We start from the raw sequence: 16605 nt of genomic DNA on the forward strand, positions 1-16605 counted from the left end.
ACCTCTCAGTCAAGCCATTAAAACCCCGCATTTAGGAAGTAACCCAGTGGTTTAGGAGGCAAAAAAGAAAAGCCTCTTCTTGACACAATAATGGCAGCCATAAATTTGCTTGAAAACGACCTTCTTTTTCTTGGTGGTGAGGCGTTCTAATTTTCCACCCGAATGAGAGTTTGCATGAATTATTTCTTTTCTTTCTATTTGTGTTGCAAACTTCCTCGCTCTGTCCAACGTTAATGAAAAAGCAGCCTGTCGTGCTCTACCAGTTTCCTCAAAAAGTATATAATGTAATAACAGTGGTAGCCTATATTTCAGTTCTGAGGGACTTGGTGATAGAAAATTGAACTGACTGATTTTTTTTTCATCTCTCTGCTTCAAATTTGTTAGTTTCGCATTCATAAATTTAAATATAGTCTTCACTGGTATCTTTTTTTCCAATGCATTTGATTTTTTTTTTTTTTTTTGGATCACCAGGATTCCTTTATTGGCTACGACCACAATTTTGGAGGTTAAATCATTTGAGCATGAGCATCTAAAACATTACCAGGTCAACTCAGTCTCATGTAAGTAAGATTATCTGCAATTGTGATTTTTGTGGTTTGGCTCACGCTGGTCATGCAGGACAATAAAATTAGCACATTAGCCCGCCAGCATGTGAAAGCATTAAGTTGTCGCCAACAAATGAACCAAAACAATGTCATTATTCACGCCGGGTCTCGATTCGCAGCGTTTACGTGGGCCGTCACGCCTGGCGGATTAACGTTGTGAGAGATTGCATGTGGATTAGTTAAAAGGATTATCAGCGGCTACATAAATGAAAACACACTTTGTGTTTATTTGGTGTTTTGAAGACAATCACAGGATGATGTCTGCTGAGTCTTCTTCTACCGTGGCCGAAATTAGCATCAGTCCTCGCGTCGTTTCGGGCGCAATGAGGAGAAGCGAGGCGCGGCGTCAAATATCATCTTTCTAATGTGCTCTAAATATTCACTCCAGGGAAATTAGTGTGAGAGCGATTAGCGGATTGCTCTCTCTTAGACGGAGGATTTCATCTTTTAGAATTCATTTTACAAAAACGATAAACATTTGTGAGGTTTCCGCTTGATTTCTTAAATTGTAAGGAGGAAAACGTGATGGCGGCTCTTGGTGCTTCTCGGCACACACACACACACAAATAAAGTTGGCAGTTTTGGATATGATTTGAATTTTCAACCCACTTTTTTAACTCAGAAGTTGAGATTCCAAATGTTTGGCTTCCAAATGTTGGTGTGTTGCTTTAATTAAACATGACACAAGACATGGATCCAAATGATTTCAGGCTGATGGTGCTGACCTAAATGAAGATTGTTTGTTAGGCTCGGTGGAGATAGAGTGCCAAGCTAGTTAATGAGGCATTTGGACTGTAAATCAACAATAGATTGTACAACCTCTAAAGTACTCAATATCAGCAGTAGTGGACTTTTTTTTGTCTCTCTCGCTCACACACACACACACGCACCCCTCCGCCCACACACACATGCGCACACACACATACTCGCGCACGCATGCACACACACACATGCAGGTAAGCATCAGATAGACACATTCCAATTACAGCTTCTCGATTTCTCATCAATTACCTGTGGGAACTTCATGCTGGCCCTAAGGTACAAAGCACAGCCTACTGTCTTTCTACACACACACACACACACACACACAGTGGACAGTGAAAAATCAATATGCTGCCAACCAAGCTGGCTCCCCGAGTTACTTCACGTTGCCAGTTTGTCTCTTCAAGGTATGCCCCACTGATCGTAAAAAAAATCATTATTGATACACTCTCTTGGTTTTTCTGGACGGAAAACAACATAATAACCTGTCTGAAGTCAGTTCAAGACTACAGGAGTTTTATATATATTTTAGGCATAGGACGAGATACAAATTGGACAAAAACATATGTCCAATTTATAGTTCAGTTTCAAGCATGGCTACTAGAGACTTTTTCGCAATTTCACTATTCCTTGAGTTTTATATCAGTTGCTGAGACCACAATCTCGAATGTTGATCAATCTGAAAGTAGTCCGTGCTGATGTTGACAGTGTTGTTTGCCATTTGGTCAATGGTGATGGGTCAGGGGTCAGATCAAGCCGGGAAGGCACGATGACGCTCAAACCCGAAAGAGCTTCTTCAAGCTGTTGAGTGATGGCAAGTTTAAGCTTCTATTGGGTTTTATGTTAAGTCTGTGATTTTGCAGCAAACCAGATTATTTTTGAGTGTTTTGACCTTACTGAAAAGTCCAACAAATCCTCTACATTAATCTCCCGTCCGTCTTCTGGATATATGAATGCATCGAAGAAGCAACATAATGCCAAAGTGGAGTTGAGGTAGTCATATTTTCAATTTTGTAAGGTCTTTCATCTCCTCAGCTTGCAAACGTCACATGACCAAAAGTTGAGCCATTATTGGTCGATACATGAGCCTTGATGTACTAATTGTACATGAAAATTAATTTATCAAATTTATTGTGGACAAATATGAACTTTTTACTGCCCAAATGTGTCCAAATTTTGTGGACTATCTTCTTAAGCAAGTTATCCAAAAACTATGAATAAGCTTTTTATTTTTGTTTTTGTTTTTTTGCACAAGCAATGAATAATAAGTTTACGTTAGACAGATTTTAAATGAGTACATTGTTCCCTCTGGGCTTACGTTCCCAATAATACATGCAGTTATTGAAATCCGCAAAGTGGAGGTTGAATTTTTGAATTTTGTCCTTGTTATTGCTGCTTTTGTTCCCTTTATTTCATCTGCTTCTTTTGTTAAAAAAAAGAATATGAAAATCCATGTATGTAGTAGGGATTGCATTTCTTTTAATAAATGGTCTGACATAAGGAGGAAGAATAGCAAGCTAAACATGCATTAGATGTGGTCCCTAATGACATTTCGGATTTTTTTTTAAATAAATTAAATCTTTAACTAAATATTGGATGTTTATTTCTCTTCCTGAATTTGTAGTAGTCCAGAGTGAATTAAGAACATGTAGATTCCTTTTTTTTTTTTGGCCCTATTGCCTATTTTCAAAAGAGGTGCTCATGCGGTGAGGTGACAGCATACAACGTAGTATCGGATTCGTAACACAAGAAGATGCTGGCACCAAAACAGTGTGAAATTTAACACCAGGGACTCGCTTCCAAGCTGCCATGGATGTTGCCACACCTCAAATTAGGCGGTGGTCGAATTTGCCAATCTGACGAATTCTGACGTAGTAGAAGAGGCGGGAAGCAAAGTTTATCACCTAAGGACTGCCTGTCCATACCCCTTTGTTTTGAAAGCAATTGTCACTGTGCCAGATGTCACACACATCAAATCACCCCACCAAGCGAAGCTTCGTGAACGATCAATTTAGTGAGTTCTGTCGAAAAGAGACTCGTGAATGAATGCTGTTACACCTCTGATTTGCCAATTTGCCAAAAAGGCGGTGTGAAACGGGCTAATAATAGTCCCCGTTGTGTTGTTTATTCAGGTCCCGTTCTCAAGTTATTCCCATATGGTGTTTTTTTTTTCATTCTGCATTGTTCTACGGCGTGGGAGGGAAGCTCAAGTGGTTTGTCTGCTCGTCCTACAGCTCCCATTGTGACAGATGTTAGCTTCACGCCGCCATTTCATCGCTCAATCAGCATCGATTTAAAAAAAAAAGAGAGAGAGAAATCATGTTTAAAGAGAAGGATGCATTTCTATTCATCTCCTATGATTCGCTGTGGTGAATTACCTGTATTTAGGTCAGGCCTTTATCCCTCCCTTTCGCTTCCCCTCCAACCACAAAGGCGAGACACGCTTTTGGCGCCGTTTGGGCCCGCGCCACCAGGGAGGCAACTCCCTGGAAACTCTCCTCGCGGATCGGTCGGAGCAATCGCTAACAGCAGAATGCAACTCTGTGACGGGAGCTAGTCGATTGCTGTTTGATTCCAGTCCAGCTTGTTATTGGCTCGCACTGAGGACTTGCATAGTGACTTGTATTGTAAAGCGGGGCCTACATGTACCCCAATTCAGCCCCGAATTCCAAGTCATATTCAATTCCATATCTTGAGCAATTTTTATGTGCTGTTGATTGTGTCAAGAATGATTTTCTTTTCCTGATGCTGCTTGGAAAACAGTACAGGGAACAATTGTACATTTTAAACTGATCATTATTTTTACTGTGGCAAATGTGAACACAAAAGGAGCAGCAATGGATTTGGTTGAGTGCTTTTCTGTCTCAAAAATCACTCATCACCGTACAAACTGCGAGGACATGAGTTTGCCACTCCAGTGTATTCATCAGCTAATTTATTTAGCCTATTCTATTTCCTTTAAGTAACCGGCTAAGCTCACAATTAGCATAGCTTTTTCTATTTGCTCTCGTTAAGATACAAGCTAACAGTTAGATTAGCCTTTTCTGTTTTTTCCTACCAGGCAAGCAGCTAACAGCTAGCTAGTCACCAATCTACATTTTTAACCCTTGTGCAATGTATTGACCATTTTTGGATCATTTTATTCCACATATTTCTGGCAGTATTTTAGTTAAGGGATGGCACACCTCTGGTAGTGTGATACCAAAATGGTCGCGCCATCTTCAACTTTGACATGTTGTCACCATCTGGGTGAAATTTCAGCTCCATAGGGTCTTGTTTCAATGTTTTTCCTTTGATGTGAAATGCCTTTGATGTTAAGATCAAAGAATTGGACAAAATACCGCACAAAGGTTCAAATAGTTTGATGTAAAAAAAAAACGGTCACGTTTGTTTACCCAATATTACACAGCAAGAAGTTCTTGACCTCTTGTTTTGGCGATAGTCCATATATAGGGGTGAAAACCATCTGCTTTGGAATGGGCGTGCATGCCTCAAAGCGCTTTGGATTGAGACACGACCATCTGCGTGTTGTTCCAGCGCCACCGCTCTTTTGTGTCTCCTTTGTCTTATTCAACATGCTCGAAAATGCAGCAAAAATGTTACCGTTAGAAACTATTATGCCTTTTAACTTTTATGTGTGCGCTTTTCCCTGCTTGTAGACATTAATTTGTGTGGAGGGGAAACAACATGAAATCAGTGGAGCGTATTTAATCTTTTATTTTCTGTGTGTGTGTATGCGTGTGTGTTAGAAGTTCAATTTAAAATCCTCAAGGCGCAAAGCGAGCCATTAATCACAGCCAGCGTGTTTATTTTAAATAATCACAAGCCCAGATTTTCACGATGGTAGCCTGCACAAGCGATCCTCCCCACTACGTTTGATATCGTAATTAAATGTGAGTATCAGAAGAAGAAGACGAATGGAGGCAGCCAGGTTGTTTTATGTTGCTGCTGTGAAGAACAAAAAAGAACAATATGAACATGAGAGACTCACAGTCAGTTATGATTATTGTCTTTCGGTGAACTAATGCTGCTTGCGTTAGCATTGCATACTCAGGCACTTCATTACTCTAGGCTATTTGTGGTACTTTATCCATCCATCCATCATCATCCACGTAGCTTCTTGTCAGCATATTCATCTTTCCCTCCATCCGCTGTCGATACGTCTCATCTGCTCGCTTATCCATACTCTCCATCCATACACAAAAACGTGTATACTTCCATCCTTCTTATGACGGACCACCTGTGTTGCCTGTCTGTCACCAATCAATCATCATCTAGCTCCATCCATCATCCATCCATCCATCCATCCATCCATCCATCCATCCAAGCATGCATATTTAGTTAAAAACGTTATTTTCATTTACAACATACAACACACAGCACAACAGAGCGTGACAAGCGGCTGCTTACTCTCCCCACCGCCACGTGCACCACCCCTCCACCACCATACCGGAACACAACGCCTATTTCACAGAATGGAAGGTTTTTGAAAGTCAGGCTTGGCCTGTGTTGTCTATTTCTGTTCCCTTCCTCTGACCGTGCTCGGGTAATCCTCTCTCTGGGACCAGAGTTGCCCTCGGGGCAGCAGCCATTGCACATCAACCAAACTGGAGCCCATAGCTGGGGGGGAAAAAAAAACCAGGACAACGAGAAGGCAGAGTTCATACTTGCAGCAGTAATTTTTAACAGCAGATGCAGAAGGACAAACAGTGGTTTGGTTTTAAGCAAAAGTGCATTTATTTGCAGCTAAACAAGACCCGAATATTAACTAGTTCGGACTCCACATTAGGTATTGCAGTACATCGGGTTGGCGCTGCCGTAAAGCACTGACGTAAAGTGTTGTAAACATTGACCCTACGGTATTCTAAATATATGACGACGCATGTAGATATTTTTTTGTATATTTATGTGGAGAAGCCGTGAAACTTGGGAGTTATAGCGAGGGATAACTTTACCAGTTCTCAATTATCGCCATCTCTGCATTACTTTTGTTTTTTGTTTGCATGTATCAGCAGTAAAACATTGGTATCACCTTTATGCAAATGTTTCACTTCTGATTGTTTGTGAGATGCTGAAGTGGCCTTCATCTCTCGCCTGTCGTCCCACCGGCACTGCAACAATATCCATACGCGCTATTTTTAAGACGTGCTTTTTTTTTCCCTTTCCACAATATACGTCAAGCGCTTCCTTTGAAGACGGGCCGTTCTTCAAGAACGTCCTCGACAAAACCGCAAAGGTGTCACCATGAGGTTTTGCGGAACATAGAGCAATGTATTTCTGGCATTTTAAATATCAGCCTTGTCAGCAAATGTGATGCATCACATTCAGATTTTCCTGCTTCCGTGCAGCCGCGTGACATGTTTTATTCAGTAGACTTAGTTTTTCTTTTCTGAAAATCCCAAGATGAATGACCAAATACACAGAACGCATGAAGAAAATATTCATGTCGAGGGTATTCTTGGACTACATTGTCTTCTTAATCTGAGCCCAAGCCAACATATGAAGCTTTGTAGACATATTGTTTACTGCCCTAATGCCGGATGCAGTCACAAAGACGGAATTCAGTAATATATTGAAATCCTTGTTGGGGAAAGGAAGAGTAAAGCCTTCACATGTCAGATCAATGTAGGTTTGTGCAAACAAGAACAACCCTGAGGATATTCTGTCAAGCAAAGTTGCAACCTGCCGTAGCTAAAAGCACAGCGGCTTCTGCATACTCAATGCAATGATGAGAAGTAGTTTCGTCAATAATAGGCATAGAAAAAATCAGTCTGATAAAGCTACATAAAAAGAAAATGGTGGCGTCAGATGAACAGATTGATTGTAATCAATTAACTACAGGCATCGTTCAGGCTTGGTTCACTTGTTGGTTATGTGACAGTCGTGCCTTTAGCACAGGTGTTGCCATTTTTAGTTGACAGTTTAAATACTAATAATGTAATTATCAAATTTACTCATTCAATCCCAAAGACGTTATTTTACGATTTATGACGAGTCCAGAAATTCAATCCCAGGTACCACCCTTTTATATGAATCTTTTCTCCAAATATTCTCAAGCGTTAGACTAAAACTCTACAATTGGCTGGTACTAATTAGGATAATCATAGAAAAAATATTAACTATTTACTGCTAAAAAGGGCTAAGATTATCCCTTTTAAATGGCAAAATGAAGTAGTGAGTACTTGTACACATGCCTTGCAAAACACAGATCCAGCATTCGGCCACTTTTGCAAAATATCGATTATATGGTTTAGGTCACTTTCAAAACTTACATTTTTAACATGACAAATTCATTGAACAAACTTGATTAACTGCCCTGCCCTACACCACAGTTCTTCTATTTGTCACGTCTCAGAAATGTCTGATATCCCATTTTTTGGGGTGAACGCAGTATACTGTACTGTCTGAGGACAGAAGATTATTTTCGGATCAATAGCAATGATCTCCTCTCTACGGTTGCCTCTCTTTTCTTCTCCTCACCGGTGTAAACTCTGCCCGGTGTCTCGCTCGATGTCCTCCCTCAGCGATCTATTTTTCAACCTTTCAAAGCATCCTCCCTCCCTTGCCTCCTTCCGGGACCTTTAGAACGGCCGCCAAGTAGAAATAAATGGTCGCCATGTCGTTGGAGTCAGATAGACTCGGCTTGTCGGGAGCTTTCAACCCAGCGGGGAGGCAAAAGTGCAGTTTGTTACATCAGTTTAATCAGCTCCCAGTTGAGCTTTTGTGGGTGTGTGAGAGAAAGTGTGTGCGTGTGTGTCTGTGTGTGTGTCTGTCCTCATAAACCGCTAGCCAACTTCCAGATATTTTTTTACCAATAGACTCCGATGGACAAAAAAAAAAGTGGAAGTGTCGAGTCGTAACGTTCTCCCGCCCCTTTTGCGCTCGCTAATTAGCTTGTTAGCCGGGTAGCTACATGCAAGATAGTCCGTCATCATTCCGCCGACACACTTGAACGGCGTTGAAACTGTAAATCTTTAATATTGCTCACTATATTAACACGGAGACTGTATTTTTCAGTTTTTTTTTTTTATTTAATGATGCCCGGTTGTAGAATCAGCAATTGTATGATCGTAGGTCGAATCTGTCCGAAATTTGGAATTGCCCTTTGTGTTGCTAAAATGAGCACACAAGAAGACACGTTCCCAACGGAGGGGAAAAAAAACAAACAAACACATTTTTGAGTCTATTTTCAACCATGTGAGCTTTAAAATAACGCCAGGTATCGGCCCAGTTTAATGATCAAATATATCTTTAATGTGTCTATTGTGGAAAATATTTTTGTATATTCTTTCTAATAAATTTGATAGGTACACATTTCCCAAATTAGCATGACAGTCCTTCAGCGTTTGGAATTGTTTCTTGACGGCAACAGTGTCAAATTACGGTGGTGCACAGCTGACTCTTTGCAATTACTCTTTGTCCACTGTCATCATCAGCACTATTATAATTAATGCACATTAATTACTCCCCCCAAAGACTGTAGTCATCTTCATTATGGAGGAGACACTTTATTTCCAGCAGAGTTCTTGTCACGTCGCGATTATCTGCATTTCTTCTCGGAATGTAGAGCTGTTCTTAATTTCATACATCCAACACCTTAAATCTCCTCTATTAATTGTTGGGGGGGGGAACAATTTTCCATGCGAGCAAGTGTGTTTTGTGTGTGAGTGTTTGTGTAATTGAAAATTGGAAAGGCATTGTGTAGGCTCCCAAGGTCTGTTTGCATTACCCTGATTGTTTATCCTGCCTTTGTTTACCTTTTGTCGACAGGCCTTTTGGAATTCAAATGCACGACGGCTGCGGCAGAGTCACATGGGGGGGGCTGACACTTTCGCCCCCTACAGACCTTTTAAACCTTCAACAAATTTCATTTCAAGCAGAGATGTTTTCGGCTTTTTTTGAATGGATGTTTGGCTTTAGTTAAAAATTGTAGCACTCTTTTGCTTTTCGCATCTGGGGTTTCATTTTTGTGTAGTTAGTGGACAAAATAAGGATAGCTTGATTATCAACCGGGCTATTTATTGGCACCGATATTTGATATTTGGTATTGTGAAGATTGGATGAATATCGGCGTCAATATTTGGCAAAGTGATGATTGTCTCCACCCATAGTTGGCATCATGTCTAATATCGTAGCCGATATTTGTCATCCTGGCGAATACCGGAGGCGATTTTCGGCATATTGTTGAATATTGGAACCGATTTTTGGCATAGTGTTGAATATTGGAACCGATTTTCTGCATTGTAGTAATATGAGAGTCGATTTTTGGCATTGTGGACAATATCGGAGCCGATATTCGGCATTGTGGAGATTATCGGAGACGGTATTCTACATATTGGAGACGACATTCAGCATCGTGGTGTTCCGTTTATCAAAATCGATATTTGGCACTGTGGTGAATATCAAAATCACTATTAGGCACTGTGGTGAATACCAGCGCCAATAATTGGCACTTTGATGAAGAATCTGAATTTTTTGAAAATCTGATGGCTAATAATCACTATTGGCCCTTGGAAAAAAAACAAAAAACATCAGTCTCTTTACAATGCCTGTATTTCTAAAGGTGACTTCTTGTTGGTCATTGTGCCCCCAATTGAGAGGTTTTGACGCGTGGACGAAATCGAGCCTTCTCGTATGATATCTGAAGCCATTAGCGAGTTTCTACGCTCCTTCTCCCAGCAGGAAGGTCACTTAGCGCTCGCTGCGTCATTTATGCAGCGCATGCTCTAATTACTTTTTCACTGGGGGGCCTGTTCAAGAACATTTCAGCTTTTTTTTTTTCCTTCTCGGTGAATATACCACTTTCTACTGTATGTGAGGAAAATGACAGCCTCCTGTTTCATGCTGGAGAGCAAAACACTTTTTTCCCGGATGGGTTAATTTGTTGGATTTTTTGACACTAGGTAATGAATGACTTATTCAGATATCAATCAAAATCAATGGAAAGCTTTGAAAGGCTCAAATCATAGAAATCCAACTTTTTGAAGCTTTTGACCAACTACTAAAGTAATTGATTACTTTAAGTTCAATGAAGGATTGTTTTAGGTAATTATGTGTTCGGGTAATTGATTATTTTAGGTAATAAAGTACGACAGCAATCAATTACTTTCTGTTCAATAATGGATTACCTTTGGGAACTATGTGCTAAAGTAAACATTTAATAATTGATTGTTTGAGGTAGTAAAGTACCAAATTGATTGCTTGAGCATTTGAGGTACTTAAGAACTAAAGTAATCAATTACTTTCAGTTCAAAATGGATTCTTTTAGCTACCGTTTTTTTCTCAGAATACAATTAAATACTAAAGAAATTGATTGAGGTAGTAAAGTACCAAACTGATAACCTTAGGTACTTATGTACTAAAGTAAACAATTATTTTAAATAATGAAGTACTACAGTAAATCATTGTTTGAGGCATCAAGTGCAAATTTGGATACTCTTAACATTTGAGGTATTTAAGTTCTAAAATAATCAATTTCTTTCAGGTCAGTAATGGATTATTTTAGGTAGTTGTGCACTAAAGTATCACTAAGGGCTTCACAGATGAAAGGAGGTCATATTGAGACTTCTCGAAAAAAGAAATCATACAGAGACATCTTTTCGGTGTAAGGTACACAACAGCATCCCCTGTCAAAGCTCCCAGAAGGGGAAGGAAAAACTCAAAAACCCCAATTTCAGGAAAATCAGAAACCTTCAGAAGGAACCACAGGTGTGAGGATCCCCCTCCCAGGTAATTGATTGTTTGAGGTAGTAAAGTAGCAAATTGAATACTTAGCACATGTGTTCATTTGAAATAGGCCTTTTAATAGAGGGAGGTGTTTACCTGTTTAAGTTCAATTTTAGACCATTGCTCAAATGTGACGATATTTTGGGTGTCCATAATATTTTAGTCTGTGGATTGCATAAGAATACGTTTTTTCCTCAAGTGGATGTATCCCATCCACCTTTGATAGTGACAGGACAGACCACACCTGAGGGGAGGAGAAAAGGAGATTAAAGCAAAGCCAGATGGAGACAGGCCACGTTTGCCGCGCTCCTTGATGTGTACTCTGGTGCAAAAAAAAGAAAAAAAAAACGCCCCCCTTGGACCCCCCCCCTTGAGAGTTCAGATGGCAGGCGCGCTGAAGCGAGGCACTGGTGCTTGAAGTGCGGACGGCGCTCAGAAAACCTTTTGCTGTTTTCCAAAGGGCCAACCTGCAAAGTCGGCTTTTTTTTTTTTTTTTTTTTGAAGTGATCAAATGCGTGCACTGTGTATTTCTACATAGGCTCCTGCAAGGATTTTTTTTTTCATTTATAACAGTGTTTCATATATTGCCAGACATTTTACCGTGTGTTATATAAAAGTAAGGGGCTGTCACTAGGGCTACAAAATATGGCCAAAAAAAATACCTGCCCCCATTTATATCAAGTAATAAGTTGAAAAAATATTTACAAGAAAGTTTGATTTATAAACAAAAATGTGTTTCGATTCGCATTCAGAGAACAATTTAAATTATTTACATATAAAATATTAACATTTTATGTTAATAGTTGTTAAAGTTATGTAAACATTTAGGGCTGTCAATATTGTTACAATTGATTATCCTCTTGATTATTCTATTGATTACTCGAAAAATCGTATACTATTTTGTTTTGTGTGAGTGTTTTAAAATACTATTTTTGACCATTTACTCAGTCAACCAATTGTTATTTTTTTGGTATAATTTCACATAGGTATTATTATTATACTGATCAACCTTTTTGTAAATGATTCAGCTACTTATTCAGTTATTGCTGTCTTAAGTAAAAGCAAATGTTTTTGAAGAAAAATGCTTCAAAAAATTAGGCAATAATTACTATTGAGAGACTGACAAAGTCTTTGGACAATTTGAATTTTTAAAACTGCTCTAGAAGCTTCCTCCGTTCTTAAAATAATTATAAATAATTTGATGATCGATTAGTCGTACATTAATGAATTACTTTTGACATACCTATATGCGCATACATTTTTTCCGTGCGTGTATAGAAGAAAAAAAATAATTCAGTGTTTGTTTATCTCTGTGCACAGAACAGCTGTTGTTTTGTTTTGGGAAGAACGAGCACATTATCCGCCTTATTTGATGTGTGGCAACAAAGCAAATTTGAGACAATGAGCATCAACGTCTCCTTTTTCTTCGTTGCCATGGCGCACAGCTGGCGTGCCTGCATCCGTCCTGCTTCTTCATTAGCTTGGTTATCTCTAAAGGAGCACTCGTCCTCGCTGCCTCCCTTGATCCTTGCTTTCCCTTGACCCCCCCCCCCCCCCCTTTTTTTTTTTTTTGTGCATCAGCGAACTTACTGTTGACATGGATTCCTGCCATTAGGAGCTTTTAGGCTCTCTTGTTTGTTTAACGAAGCACAGATGAAATGTGCTGCAGTATTAGCCCCCCCCCCCCCTTTTTTTTTCCTCTTCCTATTTTTACAGCTTCTTTGATGACAAATATGTTCAGCTAATGACTATTTTCTACAGTTATTTTTTTTTTAAAACAAAAAAAATATATACATATATACAGTGGGCCCCCGGTTTACGAGATCTCTTCCGCGGTTGGGATCGTAAAACAAATTTGCCGTATGGCGGGCAATCTAAACCTGTTGAATAGCAAATGCTTGTAAAAACATCAAAATTGTACATGCATATTAAAAATTGGAATCAAAAAAGTATAGTGAGTGTTACTTGTATATAATATACATGGATACAATTAAATAACATCATAAATAAAATATATAGAAAGGATTTATTTACCTTTGAGTGCCGTGAGAGCTTGTTATGGCCATATTCCATAGTGAGGCTAGCTTAGCCTTCTTTGTATTTCTTGATTATCTCCAGCTTTGTTTCCATATAAATCATCTTTTTACTTCTACTAGCAATCTTGGGACCCATATCTGACAAATTCAAGTTTGAATCAATCACTAAAATGCGCCGTAAATACATTTTTGTAAGCACTCATAGGCGAACAGAGCTTTAACGTTCCACCATTTTGGAAACCATGACGCTATCCAATAGCAGACCAGCATCTTAGTGCTTCCGTGACGCCGACCAATAGCAGACCAGCATTCTAGTGACCTAAGCGGGGACGCATGTATAGATGTAGGAGTGCGAAGCGGCTCGCAGTCACGCACGCACGCTGACCGCCATGTTTGAGGAGGAGTTTTAGTCGTAACGCAAAAGCGAACCTTGCAAGCCAGGGACGTCGTAAATCGGGGTCCCACTGTATATATTTAAAATTTTAAAATAAAAATGTTGCAGATTCCCACATTCGGGTAACATCATCAGGTAGACAGCTCTAAAACATTCAGGGCTGTTGTCATCGGCTATTGAACGTGGCCGTCTTTGCCATATTTTTGGGCCACGCCGCACTTAACCCTTTATCTGTCATTGCGGTTCTGCTGCACGCACACACTTGGGGGTGTCGTGACTGAAACGACACGCACAGAAGATTCTTAGATGCCGCTAATCCTCGCATCTGCAAACACATAAGGCGGCACCGCTCACGCTCTTGAGAAGGAGGCCATGAGAGCCACATTAGACAAACCAGGAAGCACATCAAAGACTGAAAGAAAAGAAAAAAAAAAGAAAAAAACACTAAGACTGATTGATGATGATTGCAAGTCAAACACATCAAAAGTTAATGAGGCTCAGTTATGACTGAAGCAGTTTAATTAATATATAAAATAATATTTGAATTAAATTCGTATATATATATATATATATATATATATATATATATATATATATATATCAAATTATATTTCCTTTACATATACATATATATATATATATATATATTTATCCTTTTCTACATTATATATGTATTTACTTGACAGTACATATATGTGTTTCACTAAAAATGCATTAATGTATTATCATTTCACTAAAAATGTATTAAGTATTATCATGTTCATAAATTAGCCAATTTTTTTTCTTCAAAATTTTCCTGTTTTTAATTATATATCTATGTTGCATTGCAATTTTTTACCTGTGAAAACATGTCCAAACTCAAAAAATATACCACTTTAAATATACCACTAATACCACTTAAAAAAAATCACAAAACAAAAAAATGGAACCAAATACTACAAATACTATTAATAAAAATAAGTTGATGACATACTGTATGTTATAGAAATATAAAAGACATTCTTTATAATAGATACTTTATAGAATGAGGTTATGTTTGCCCAAGGAAGAACGCTGCTAATTTGGAGCACCGTCCTTGCGGAATGTTACGTCTTCATCTCCAGCAAGAAGCACTTCAGCATTCGCCAATTTAGCACAAGTGGCGTACAGTCGGATTTCCACTTGAAGCGAGTGCATTGATCCTCTTTTGAAATGGATGACAGCGTGTCCTCGCCGCATCCTCCGCCCGCACGCCATCTGACCGCAGAGATTGTGCGACAGGCTGCTCGTTAATCAGCGGCGGCGGCAGCGGCCGGAGTCTCTTTGCGCCTCCCGTCTATTCCGAGTGAGGAGCCAAACGCTGCCGGGCTGTCTCGGGGATTTTAAACAGAACAGTCAATGCAATTGAGTTTGGGACCTTTGGCCTCAAGTGCGTTGCCATGCATTTCAGCTGCCGTCTTGTGCGCCACAGTCTCCACTTTGCTGCAGCGCTTTTTTTTTTTTTGCATTACCTCAGACTCCAGAATAAGTTTTCTTCTTAGTAAATGATCTTATCCTGTACATTATCTTATCCTGTTAGCTTTTAGCAATGCAGTACTATACTCCACAATCTCCTCTTAGCTGCAACGCTCCATTTTCCCCAGTCTTCCTTTGAATAATATGAGTCTCTATAAAGAATGTAAACACAAGTGACATTTATTTACCCTGATATATATATATATATATATATATATATATATATATATATATATATATATATATATATATATATATATATAATAAATAAAAGTATATATATTTACATGTATATGCATATACAGTATATGTGTGTTATATTAGCCGCTTATCCTCACTTGAGATCAAAAGTGAGATATACAGTACGTACTGTATATGTTAGATAGATATATTTCTAGATATATAGGATGTTATAGTGGGCACTTTGTGCTGTTATCATCTGAAGTCTATATGATTGCTGTCACGACCTATAGGAATAACGGCTTGCTTATTGGCACCCCTAAAGCATGAGTGGCTGCTTTTCAGGGATAATACTAAAACTAATGGCCGGAAGGTGGCGAGTGAAGAGGGCAATTGGGAGTCTTTACATTGAGAGCATGTAACCCGGTTAGGATCGATCACTCCACGACTGGTTCCGGCGTGTTGATTGGACGAGGCCTCACCAAGCAAACTCATCAATACTAAGTGGATTATTAACTGCCGCATGTGTGTGCGCTTCACGGCTTTAATGCACAAATCCATCAACGCAGGATACAAGAAATAGCCCCAAAGGAAAACGTTCATGTTAATGCATTCATCAGATTCCTTTCAGTCTTTCTACACTCTTGACTTTTAAATATGTTATGAAATGCTTTTTCATTTTGGCGAATGCAGCACCCACATTGAATGCTTTTAGCTCTTGCTTTTGACTTAAACCACTTAATGAAACATGAATAAAACATACAAATTAGTGAAAAAGAAATAAAAATAACAATAAATAGTAAAAATGTAATCAAATTTCCTTTGCCATTATCACTGCGAAAGCAGTAAATACGGTATGTTATATCAGTTATCAATTAGAAAACACAATCAAACTTGGGGAGAGTTGATACTGTACCTCTTTCTTCTCGACTTGTACTAGTAGTACAGCCTTTGAGTAGTACCGGTACCATATACCAGTACCTTTTGATATACTTTTGACACCTCCCTCCAAAAAAAAAAAAAAAGACAAATAAGTTATGGCAGTTTTTTAAAAATTGTAACAATTATAGCAATACGTAAATACTTTTGTGAAATTCTCCAAGAAAATGGCTGACGCTAATATGCTAATAAGGCTAAGTATCGGCCCATAATCGACACTTGGTACCGGTACTTCTCCGTCCCTTATTAATACTGTTCAGCAGTATGTGTTTACTTGCTACAAACTCAAGCAAAGAGCAATTCTCATGAGCTTCACTGTGTTTTACTTTGACATCATCATCCATCACTGGTGCTCCCCGCCACTAGGGGGCATATTTGGCATTTGATATGATATGTTGTGATGTATTATCTAGCGCCAGGCTGCGCTCCGCAATGAATAATTAGTATCGGAACCCTCAGCACAAATTTC

General features: G+C 39.0%; 1 protein-coding gene across 2 annotated transcripts in view; it reads left to right on the forward strand.

Annotated features, from left to right (window-relative positions):
• b4galt2 (beta-1,4-galactosyltransferase 2) overlaps positions 1-16605 on the forward strand; it is a 70234-nt gene that overhangs the window by 20033 nt on the left and 33596 nt on the right. The gene's annotated exons all lie outside the window — the stretch shown is intronic.

This window comes from Hippichthys cyanospilos, chromosome 12 (genome assembly GCF_059441005.1).
Source record: "Hippichthys cyanospilos isolate Australia breed blue-spotted pipefish chromosome 12, RoL_Hcya_1.0, whole genome shotgun sequence".
NCBI classification, from domain to species: domain Eukaryota; kingdom Metazoa; phylum Chordata; class Actinopteri; order Syngnathiformes; family Syngnathidae; genus Hippichthys; species Hippichthys cyanospilos.